The sequence below is a fragment of the Leucoraja erinacea genome, chromosome 39, assembly GCF_028641065.1.
Source record: "Leucoraja erinacea ecotype New England chromosome 39, Leri_hhj_1, whole genome shotgun sequence".
NCBI lineage: Eukaryota > Metazoa > Chordata > Chondrichthyes > Rajiformes > Rajidae > Leucoraja > Leucoraja erinaceus.
The window spans coordinates 4,522,477-4,533,170 of NC_073415.1; the positions used below are offsets into that span (position 1 = coordinate 4,522,477).

Sequence of the window (10,694 nt, forward strand, 5' to 3'; positions counted from 1 at the left end):
ATAGACCTGCGTGGGTTTTCTCCGAGATCTTCAAGTCTCCTCCCACACTCCAAAGACGTGCAGGTATGTAGGTTAATTGGCTTGGTAAATGTCCCTAAAAATTGTCCCTAGTGGGTGTAGGATAGTGTTAATTAAACAGGCCCGCTGTGGGCTGAAGGGCCTGTTTCCGCACTGTATCTCTAAACTAAATCACACACATATATATATATACACACAAGCGCACACACGTACACACAGATAAACAAACAAACAATAATGGTGTGGGAACTCTAACCCATAAACTGATGGCCCAGGTGCAGGGAGGAACTGTAGATGCTGGTTTACACCGAAGATAGATAAAAAGAGCTGGAGTAACTCAGCGGAAATGCTCCCAACAAGGCAGGAGCAAAGGTAAGGAAAATGGGAAAATGGGTCTACCTAAACTAAATAAGTTACAGGAGCAGAGTTACGTCAATGGCACAAGAGGTTTTGGACTGTTTTTGTGGTGTACATATTTTTTATTCCGTTTTTTTTTGGGGGGGGGAATCAAATAATAATCTAGTCTGGGGAAGAGTCTCGACCCATTCCTTCTCTACGGAGATGGCCCGCTGAGTTACTCCAGCATTTTGTGTCTATCTTTGGTTTAAACTATCATCTGCAGTTCCTTCCTGCTCAAACAAAAATCTTGGCCAGCATGGATAAGATGGGATGAAGGGCCTGTGTCCATGCCGTGTAGCTCTGACGTTTGCAAACCCACTCTCAGCAGGACAGCAAGCTCGGATGAGGATGAAGGGGTCACATCGGAATTCTTAAAGGCGAGAATCAGTGAGTTGACACACAGATTGTTGAGGAGGGAGAACTACAGGTGCCATGTGTGTATGGTAAGATCAAAGGGGGAGCTGGCTGGGGGGGGGGGGGGGGGGGGGGGGGGGGGGGGGGAGGGGGGACTGTTGGAAGGGGCATGGGGGAGAACAAAGGGGGACTCGGAGTAGGGGGGGCTACCGTGAGGGGTGGTGGTGGGGGGAACAAAGGGGGGCCCAGCACGGGGTACTTTGTAACTGTCAATGCCCTTTAGATGCTGACTATTTGCATACCTTTGGTGAGCAAGCAAATAATTTCACTGCGATTTGTCACATGCATTAAATTAAATTCAATTCAATTCAAATGTCAGCACCTGACACCAGTTGTAACCAAACTAAATCCATCCATAGTCATCGTAGTTAGTTTATTATCACGTGTACCAAGCTGCAGTGAAACACTTTTGTTGCGCGCTAACCAGTCAACGGAAAGACGATACATGATTACAATCGAGCCGTCCACAGTGTACAGATACAGGATAAAGGGAATAACATGAATAATGTTTAGTGCAAGATAAAGCAAGGACAGTCCGATCAAAGATAGTCTGAGGGTTTCCAAAGATGGATAGCAGTTTCGGATTGCTCTCTAGTTGATCGTAGTTGATGGTTCAGATGCAAAATAAAGAATTTCACTGTGACTTGTTAGATGTGACGATAAATTCTTCATTCATTCATTCAAGAAGCCAAACTACCAGTGTCAAATACTTCTGTTTAAGAAGGAACTGCAGATGCTGGAAAATCGAAGGTAGACAAAAATGCTGGAGAAACTCAGCGGGTGCAGCAGCATCTGTGGAGCGAAGGAAATAGGCAACGTTTCGGCCCGAAACCCTTCTTCAGACTGATGTGAGAATCGGGGGGGGGAGGGGAGGGGGGGGGGGCAGGAAGAAGAAAGGAAGAGGAGGAGCCAGTGGGCCGAGGGAGAGCTGAGAAGGGGAGGAGAAAGTAAGGACTTCCTGAAATTAGAGAAGTCAATGTTCATACCGCTAGGGTGCAGACTGCCCAAGCGGAATATGAGATGCTGCTCCTCCAATTTACAGTGGTCCTCACTCTGGCCATGGAGGAGGCCCAGGACAGAAAGGTCGGATTGGGAATGGGAGGGGGAGTTGAAGTGCTGAGCCACCGGGAGATCAGGTCGGTTATTGCGAACCGAGTGGAGGTGTTGGGCAAAGCGATCGCCAAGCCTACGCTTGGTCTCACCGATGTAGAGCAGCTGACACCTAGAGCAGCGGATGCAATAGATGAGGTTGGAGGAGATGCAGGTGAACCTCTGCCACACCTGGAACGATTGCTTGGGTCCTTGAATGGATACTCTTAATAATAATAATAATAATAATAATGATACATTTTATTTGTATTGCGCTTTTCAAGGACTCAAAGTCGCTTTACATGGTGAGTGAAGACCCAGAAGTTCGGATCAATGTGGGAGGGAGTTCCAGAGCCTGGGAGCTGCCCTGGAGAAGGCTCTGTCTCCAAAAGTGCAGAGGTTGGATTTCAGAATGGAGAGGAGACCGGCTGATGTGGATCTGAGGGACCGTGAGGGTTGGTAGGGGGTGGGGAGGTCAGTGAGATAAGGGGGGGCCAAGTGGTGGAGGGCTTTGTAGGTGAGGACCAGGATTTTGTAGGTGATCTGGTGGGAGATGGGAAGCCAGTGAAGTTGTTTGAGGACTGGAGTGATGTGGTGCCAGATTTGGTGTGGGTGATGAGTCGGGCGGCTGCGTTCTGGACCAGTTGGAGTCGGTTGATGTAGGTGGAGCTGATGCCAAGGAGAAGTGAGTTACAGTAGTCCAGTCGGGAGGAGATGAAGGCATGGATGAGTCTTTCAGCAGCGGGGGGTGTGAGAGAGGGTCTGATTTTGGCCATGTTGCGGAGGTGAAAAAATGATGTTTTGACAACATTTGACAAAATGATGTTTTGTTTCCTCTGAGTATGCGAATACTCAGGAAATGACAATAAAGATTTACAATTTACAATTTACAATTTACATGGCAAAATCCTGTCCCGACTCACTCTCTCCTCCCCTGAAGGTGTAGACCATCAGTGATATTTCTCCCTTCACTCAGCCTTGGAATTTGGAATGGGGAGACACAAAAAGCTGGATTAACTCAGAGGGTCAGGCTGCATCCCTGGAGAGAAGGAATAGGTGACGTTTGTGGTCGAGACCCATCTTCAGACTGAGAGTCTGGGGAGAGGGAAACAAGAGGGGAAACAAGAGATATTGACGGTGATTTAGAGAGATATAGAACGTGAATGAGATATGCAAAAAAGTAACGCTGATAAAGGCAACAGGCCATTGTTCTCACAGAGGGCTTAGGTGAAAATGTGTTACAGACAATGAAACTCAACAAGATGACTGATACTAGTCCAATTACTTGGGTTGGGGAGGGGCAGAGAGAGAGAGGGGAGAAGTTAGAGATATCAAGATTCATACCACTGGTTTGAAAGCTGGTCAAGCGAAACATGAGTTGCTGTTCCTCCAAACCAGCATCTGCAGTTCAATCCTACTACAAGACCTTTGGCATATTTAGTTTTGTGAAGTTTTGTTTAGTTTAGTTTAGTTTAGTGGCCTCGGTAAAAATTGGAAATTGTCCCTAGGATAGTGCTAGTGCACAGGGGATCACTGTGAGGTGTGGACTCGACGGGCCGAAGGGCCTGTTTCTATCCTGTATCTCTAAACTTAAAGGGTGTCACGGTGGTACAGCGGTAGACACCGGCTCCAGAGACCCAGGTTCGATCCTGACTGGGTGCTGACTGGACTGAATTTGTACGTTCTCCCTGTGACCGCGTGGGTTTTCTCCAGGAGCTCCGGTTTCCCCCCACACTCCAAAGACGTGCAGGTTTGTAGGTTAATTGGCTTTGGTGAAATTGTCAATGGTCCCTAGAGTGTAAGGCAGTGCCGGTGTGCGGGGACCGCTGGGTGATGTGGGCTCGGTGGGCAGAAGGGGCTGTTTCCGCGCTGTATCTCTAACGCCTAAAGTCTAACCAAGCTCAAAATCATTTAACTATCGCTCCACAGAACCAGAGGGGATTAGTGGGAAAGTTTATTGCCTAAACATTAATTAAACCTGTTCTGCCCACCCGCGTCATTTGGTAACAATTCGCTGATTTGAAAGCCTTCCGGGCTCCGACTTTGGGGAACGGCAAGCTGCAGCAGGCCTGGCTACAGCTCCGAAGCTGGCAGTTTCTGTTTTGCTGGGAGGTCGGACGGAGGCAGTTTCGAGGAGTTCACCGTGTCAGCACGTTAGCAGCAGGGTGACATCACCTCCCATTGCGGTGGCAGTCTCTGTTCCGATTACCACTCTGCCTGAGGCTGAGGCTGAGGCACGCCCAGAGCTGTTGCTTCTGCCAAGAGTGCACGCTGCTGCAAGCACCGACCAGCCCAACGTTTAAGAAACAGTTAGACAGGTACATGGATAGGACAGGTTTGGAGGGATATGGATCAAACGTGGGCAGGTGGGACTAGTGTAACATAGAACATAGAAACATAGGAAATAGGTGCAGGAGTAGGCCATTCGGCCGTTCGACCCAAATATAATCATGGCTGATCATCCAACTCAGTATCCCATCCCTGCCTTCTCTCCATACCCCCTGATCCCTTTAGCCACAAGGGCCACATCTAACTCCCTCTTAAATATAGCCAATGAACTGTGTGGCCTCAACTACCTTCTGTGGCAGAGAGTTCCACAGATTCACCACTCTCTGTGTGTGAAAAAAAATGATTTTCTCATCTCGGTCCTAAAAGACTTCCCCCCTTATCCTTAAACTGTGATCCCTTAGTTCTGGACTTCCCCAACATCGGGAATAATCTTCCTGCATCTAGCCTGTCCAACCCCTTGGAAGAGAAGCGAGATCAGAAGAAAGCTGAACAAGAGTGATGAAGTAATCTGCGTTGTTTCCGCGCTGTATATTTAACCTAAACTAAACTTTGAATTTAAGACTTAACTTTATGTAACTTTAAAACGTTAAATTATCAACCACAAAGGGCACTTTCCGCATGACTTGGGGGCAAGTAAACCTCAAATCTTTTATACACCGACTAGTTGGCAGTGGGAGAATTTAGCCCGACCAAACCATGCCGCTAATCCCATTAATATCATGCGTTTCAAATGCAAAGTTGTCTCAAGAGGGGAGAGCGTGGTCGTGGGTGGCATTGAGGTGGGATGATGAGAGGGGACATTAGCCGTCGCGGTTTTGTAAGTTTCTATAAGATCCCCCCTCAATCTATTGAATTCTAGCGAGTACAAGCCGAGTCTATCCAGTCTTTCCAGGCAATCCAGGATAGGACAGGTTTGGAGGGATATGGACCAAACGTGGGCAGGTGGGACGAGTGTAGCTGGGCATGTTGGGCCGAAGGTGTATGACTCTGTGTATCTCTCTCTCTGTGTCCAGGCATCATACACGGTACCATTGGCATCCATCCAGTGTTGGCACATTCACTGTGAGGAATGTTGGCTCCGCACCCTGGTAAGTTCACCGCACGCCCACGCCCAACGTTGGCGTGCAAAGTATCTTCACCCGTTGAGTATCTTTCACAACCTCCACCCCCGTACATCTTCCACTCGAGCTATCCAGAAAATCAACGTTGGACGTGATCGTTGATGAAAAGACACTAAGTGTCGGGGTGACTCAGCGGGTCGGGCAGCAACTCGGGGGAACGTGGATAGGTGACGTTTTGGTCGGGACCTTTCTTCAGACTGACTGTCGGAGATGAGGGGTTTGGGGGGGGGAAGCTGGAAGAGAGGTGGGGGCAGGACAAAACCTGGCGAGTGATAAGTCCATACTTGGTCTGGGCTGAGTATAACCCTCTGCGATTTCTCGTGGGACTTGGATGGAGCTCTTCCCAAACCATCCTCCAAATATGGCCTAACTAAAGTCCTATAGAGCTGCAGATAGACAAAAATGCTGGAGAAACTCAGCGGGTGCAGCAGCATCTATGGAGCGAAGGAAATAGGCAACGTTTCGTCCCGAAACGTTGCCTATTTCCTTCGCTCCATAGATGCTGCTGCACCCGCTGAGTTTCTCCAGCATTTTTGTCTACCTTCGATTTTCCAGCATCTGCAGTTCCTTCTTAAATATCTATAGAGCTTCCGCATGTCTTCTTGGCTGTTATACACTGTACCTCGACCTATGAAGACAAGCATGCAATATGCCATCTACTGGTGTTGCCACTTTCAGGGAGCGATGGACTAAACATAGAAACATAGAAATTAGGTGCAGGAGTAGGCCATTCGGCCCTTCGAGCCTGCACCGCCATTCAATATGATCATGGCTGATCATCCAACTCAGTATCCCGTACCTGCCTTCTCTCCAGACCCCCTGATCCCCTTAGCCACAAGGGCCACATCTAACTCCCTCTTAAATATAGCCAATGAACTGGCCTCAACTACCCTCTGCAGCAGAGAGTTCCAGAGATTCACCACTCTCTGTGTGAAAAAAGTTCTTCTCATCTCGGCTTTAAAGGATTTCCCCCCTTATCCTTAAGCTGTGACCCCTTGTCCTGGACTTCCCTAACATCGGGAGCAATCTTCCTGCATCTAGCCTGTCCAACCCCTTAAGAATTTTGTAAGTTTCTATAAGATCCCCTCTCAATCTCCTAAATTCTAGCGAGTATAAACCAAGTCTATCCAGTCTTTCTTCATAAGACAGTCCTGACATCCCAGGAATCAGTCTGGGAAGTCAGGACTAGGACCCTTACGTCCCTCTAATCATCGAATTGTGCCATCGATAGGCACAGGATGCTGGAGTAACTCAGCGGGACAGACAGCTTCTCTGGAGGAGTCACAGTTTAAGGATAAGGGGGAAGTCTTTTAGGACCGAGATAAGAAAAAAACCTTTTTCACACAGAGAGTGGTGAATCTGTGGAATTCCCCGCCACAGAAGGTAGTTGATGCCACAGTTCATTGGCTATATTCAAGAGGGAGTTAAGCCCCTTGTCCCACTTAGGAAACCTGAACGGAAACCTCTGGAGACTTTGCGCCCCCACCCAAGGTTTCCGTGCGGTTCCCGGAGGTTTTTGTCAGTCTCCGTACCTGCTTCCACTACCTGCAACCTCCGGCAACCACCTGCAACCTCCGGGAACTGTTCAGAAACCTTGGGTGGGGCGCAAAGTCTCCAGAGGTTTCCGTCCAGGTTTCCTAAGTGGGACAGGGGCATTAGATGTGGCTAAAGGGATCCGGGGGTGTGGAGAGAAGGCAGGGATGGGATACTGAGTTGCATGATCAGCCATGATCATATTGAATGGCGGTGCAGGCTTGAAGGCCTCAAGATTCAAGATTCTTCAATTTATTTGTCTATGAGAGGTCCAAATGGCTGATGTTTTGCAGCCATACATTACCCTTAAATTTGGTGCAAGCCACAACATAATGTGACATGAACTTCCACTTTTTGTATGTTTCCATCTAAAATTCTGTGCTCCACTAGGGTTCTCCCCCCCCCCCCCCCCATGTCAGAGTCAAAGTCAAAGCCCCCGGCTGGCGATGGCGATTGTCCCGCGGCCATTAAAGCCACGCCGGGTGATGCAAGGTCGCACACCGGGTCTTGGTGTTAGAGCCCCCGGCGTGCGCTCGCAGAGTCCCGCGGCCATTCCAAGCCGCGCGGGGTGGTGATTTCAGGCCCCGCTAGATGGACCGAAGACTCAGTGCGGGATGTACACCGTTGCGACCACAATGAAAAAGCATGTCCCTCCAGTTTGAACCCGCGGGCTCCCTGTTGCCGCCGTTTACAGACCTGTCCGTTGTACCGAGGTACTCGTCAGCAAAGCTTTTGTTGAGTGCTAACCGCGCCGCCTACTCCTGCACCTATTTTCTATGAGAGGAGGAATGGCTGATGTTTTGTGTCGAGACCCCCCCCTTTCTTTTTGGTGCATGCGACAATTAGTGTGACTTGAACTTGAACTTGTATGTATGTTTCCATCTTTAATTCTGTGCTCCACCCCTTCTAGGGTTCAAAGAAGCTGTGCCCGCAGTGTAACGCTATCACTTCCCCCCATGATCTGCGGAGGATCTACCTGTAGATGGACTTCTCTACCGGGTCAATGGCCACCAACTGCCCGAGGATCCCATCCCACCTTCCTTCCTGAAGAATGGCCTCCACTAACCCAGGGGACCACGTGAATCCTGCCCCTGTTAGATGGACCAAGACTCAGTGCCGGCTATACTCCCGCAGTGACCACAATGAAATAACATGTCTTCCAGTTTGAAGAAGGGTCCCTGTTTAGTTCAGTTTAGTTTATTGTCACGTGTACCGAGCTACAGTGAAAAGCTTTTGTTGCGTGCTAACCAGTCAGCGGAAAGACAACACATGATTACAATCGAGCCGTTTACAGTGTATAGATACATGATAGGGGAATAATGTTTAGTGCAAGGTAAAGCCAGCAAAATCCGATCAAAGATAGCCTGAGGTAGACAAAAATGCTGGGGAAACTCAGCGGGTGAGGCAGCATCTATGGAGCGAAGGAAATAGGTAACGTTTTGGGTCGAGACCCTTTGTCTGAACAACGAAAGGTCTTGACCCGAAACGTCACCTATTCCTTCGCTCCATAGATGTGTGATGGTCTGTGATGATCAACATGAAACATCTTCTCTCCATGTTCTCCAGTGATGCTGCCTGATCTGTTGAGTTACTCCAGCTTTGTGTAAATCAGCACCTGCAGTGCCTTGTCACTCCTCTATATCGTCCAATCACCCCCCAACCCTCCCCCCCCCTCCCCTCGATATTCTCTGGTTTAATTGAGTGGAAAAAAACAGGCCCTTCGGCCCACTGAGTCCGTGCCGACCATCGATCACCCGTTCACACTAGTTCTGTGTTATCCCACTTTCTCATCCTCTCCCGACACACAGGGCACAGGGGGCAATGTATGCGTGTATGCGTATGTGCATGTGTGTGTGTGTGTGTGTGGTGTTGTGTGTGTGTGTGTGGGGTTGTGTGGGGGTGTGTGGGTGTGTATGTGTGGGAGCGGGGTGTGTGTGTGTGTGTGTGTGTGTTTGTGTACGTGTGTATGTGTGTGTGTGTGTGTGAGTGTGTGTGAGTGTGTGTGAGTGTGTGTGTGTGTGTGTGTGTGTGTGTGTGTGTGTGTGTGTGTGTGTGTGTGAGTGTGTGTGTGTGTGTGTGTGTGTGTGTGTGTGTGTGTGTGTGTGTGAGTGTGAGTGTGTGTGTGTGTGTGTGTGTGTGTGTGTGTGTGTGTGTGTGTGTGTGTGTGTGTGTGTGTGTGTGTGTGTGTGTGTGTGTGTGTGTGTGTGTGTGTGTGTGTGTGTGTGTGTGTGTGTGTGTGTGTGTGTGTGTGTGTGTGTGTGTGTGTGTGTGTGACAAAGCCTGGCTGGGCAGTAGATGGGTACAAAATGCTGGAGTAACCCAGCGGGACAGGCAGCATCTCTGGATAGAGATGTTCGGTTTAAACCAGCATCTGCAGTTCCTTCCAACACATGTAATAGGTGGGTACAAATGAGGGGTGGAGGGAGGGGGGGGGAGGGGGGTGAGGGGTGAATAATGTTGCCCTGGGTGTGAGAATCCCACAGGAGCAGAGCACGACTAATTACTGGTGAACAATGGAGAGATGGTGTCAATTTGTGGGCAGGGTGCTGGTTCTTGATACCTTAAACCAGGGGTGATCAATGGTCATAATGCAATCACACTGAATGTCTTCCAGCTGCCTAATAAAGCCTGACCTTGCTTGTTTCATGGGAGTTTCTTTGCGTTGCTGTGATTGAAGGAATCTGAGGCTCCCTGGATGAACTATCCATGGATGGGATTGGAGATTGCATGCGGGTGGGCCAATGGATTTAGTCTTTAGAGATACAGCGCGGAAACAGGCCCTTCGGCCCACCGAGCCTGTGCCGACCAGCCGTCACCCCGTACGCTAACACTAGCCTACGCACTAGGGTCAGCATTACAACTTACCAAAGCCAACAACCTACAAACTCAGCGGGTCAGGCAGCATCTCTGGAGGAGCCATCCTGGGGAACGGCTAACCAGCAGCTGTCCGTTTAATTCACTTTTCTAAATTAGTTTTTAGTGAATGTTGTCCTATGTTTGTTGGGGAATTTGACTCTTTTATGTGGAGGGGAAACGGGAAACTATTTTCTAGGTCCCTACCTGGTCGATGAGGCAGCTTTTTCCCCGGGCTGCACTGTCGACCCGTCCTTGCGGCCGACCAGCGGGAGTGGAGCGACGTTTTCCTGGTGGGGACCGCCCAGCACCTTCAGCTTCGGTGGCGGCGCAGCGCTGGAGCGCGATCGTGGAGCGGAGCGGGCGATGCATTGCCTGGGTCGCCGCGCTGGAGCTCCGGTATGCTGAGACCGCCGTGATCAACAACGTCGAGCTGCGGGACTGTAGAGCGGCATTGGAGCAGCGCCGACTTTAACATCGGGAGCCTCGGAGCACCAACCGACCCGGCCTTGTCGGCTTCGGAATGCCACGGACTCCGGTAGGAAATCGGTCGTTCCAGCCGTCTCAGCCGCTGTGAGGACTCTCCTGACACCGGAGCAACGCTACCCGGTGCGAACGGCCAGGAACATCGGGCCTCCATAGAGGCAACTGTGGAGGCCACAATAGGCCTGACTATGGGAGAACTGGGGATGGGGACTGGACATTGTGCCTTCCCCCACAGTGGGAACCATTGTGATGGGATGATTTTTTGTGTGTAAATGATTATTTTATTCTGTGTCCAAGATGGCTGTCGGAAGGGAGAGTGGACAATGACACGGTTTAGTCTTTGGACTGAATTCTGTCTTTAATTTGTGTACTGGTAATGTCTTTACTATTTATTTCATTCCGCTTACATGTTTTTACTCTATTTGCTAAATTTTTGCAAGGTGTCCTTGAGACTCTTGAAAGGCGCCCATGAATAAAATTTATTATTATTAT

At 49.6% G+C, this 10,694-nt stretch overlaps 1 long non-coding RNA gene across 1 annotated transcript; it reads left to right on the plus strand.

Moving 5' to 3' along the window:
• Positions 1-743: 743 nt before the first annotated feature.
• On the plus strand, positions 744-8,009 carry LOC129714474 (uncharacterized). Its single transcript, XR_008726352.1, has 3 exons — positions 744-860; positions 5,223-5,297; positions 7,774-8,009. It is a non-coding gene; the product is annotated as an uncharacterized LOC129714474 (long non-coding RNA).
• The last annotated feature ends 2,685 nt before the right edge of the window (positions 8,010-10,694 follow it).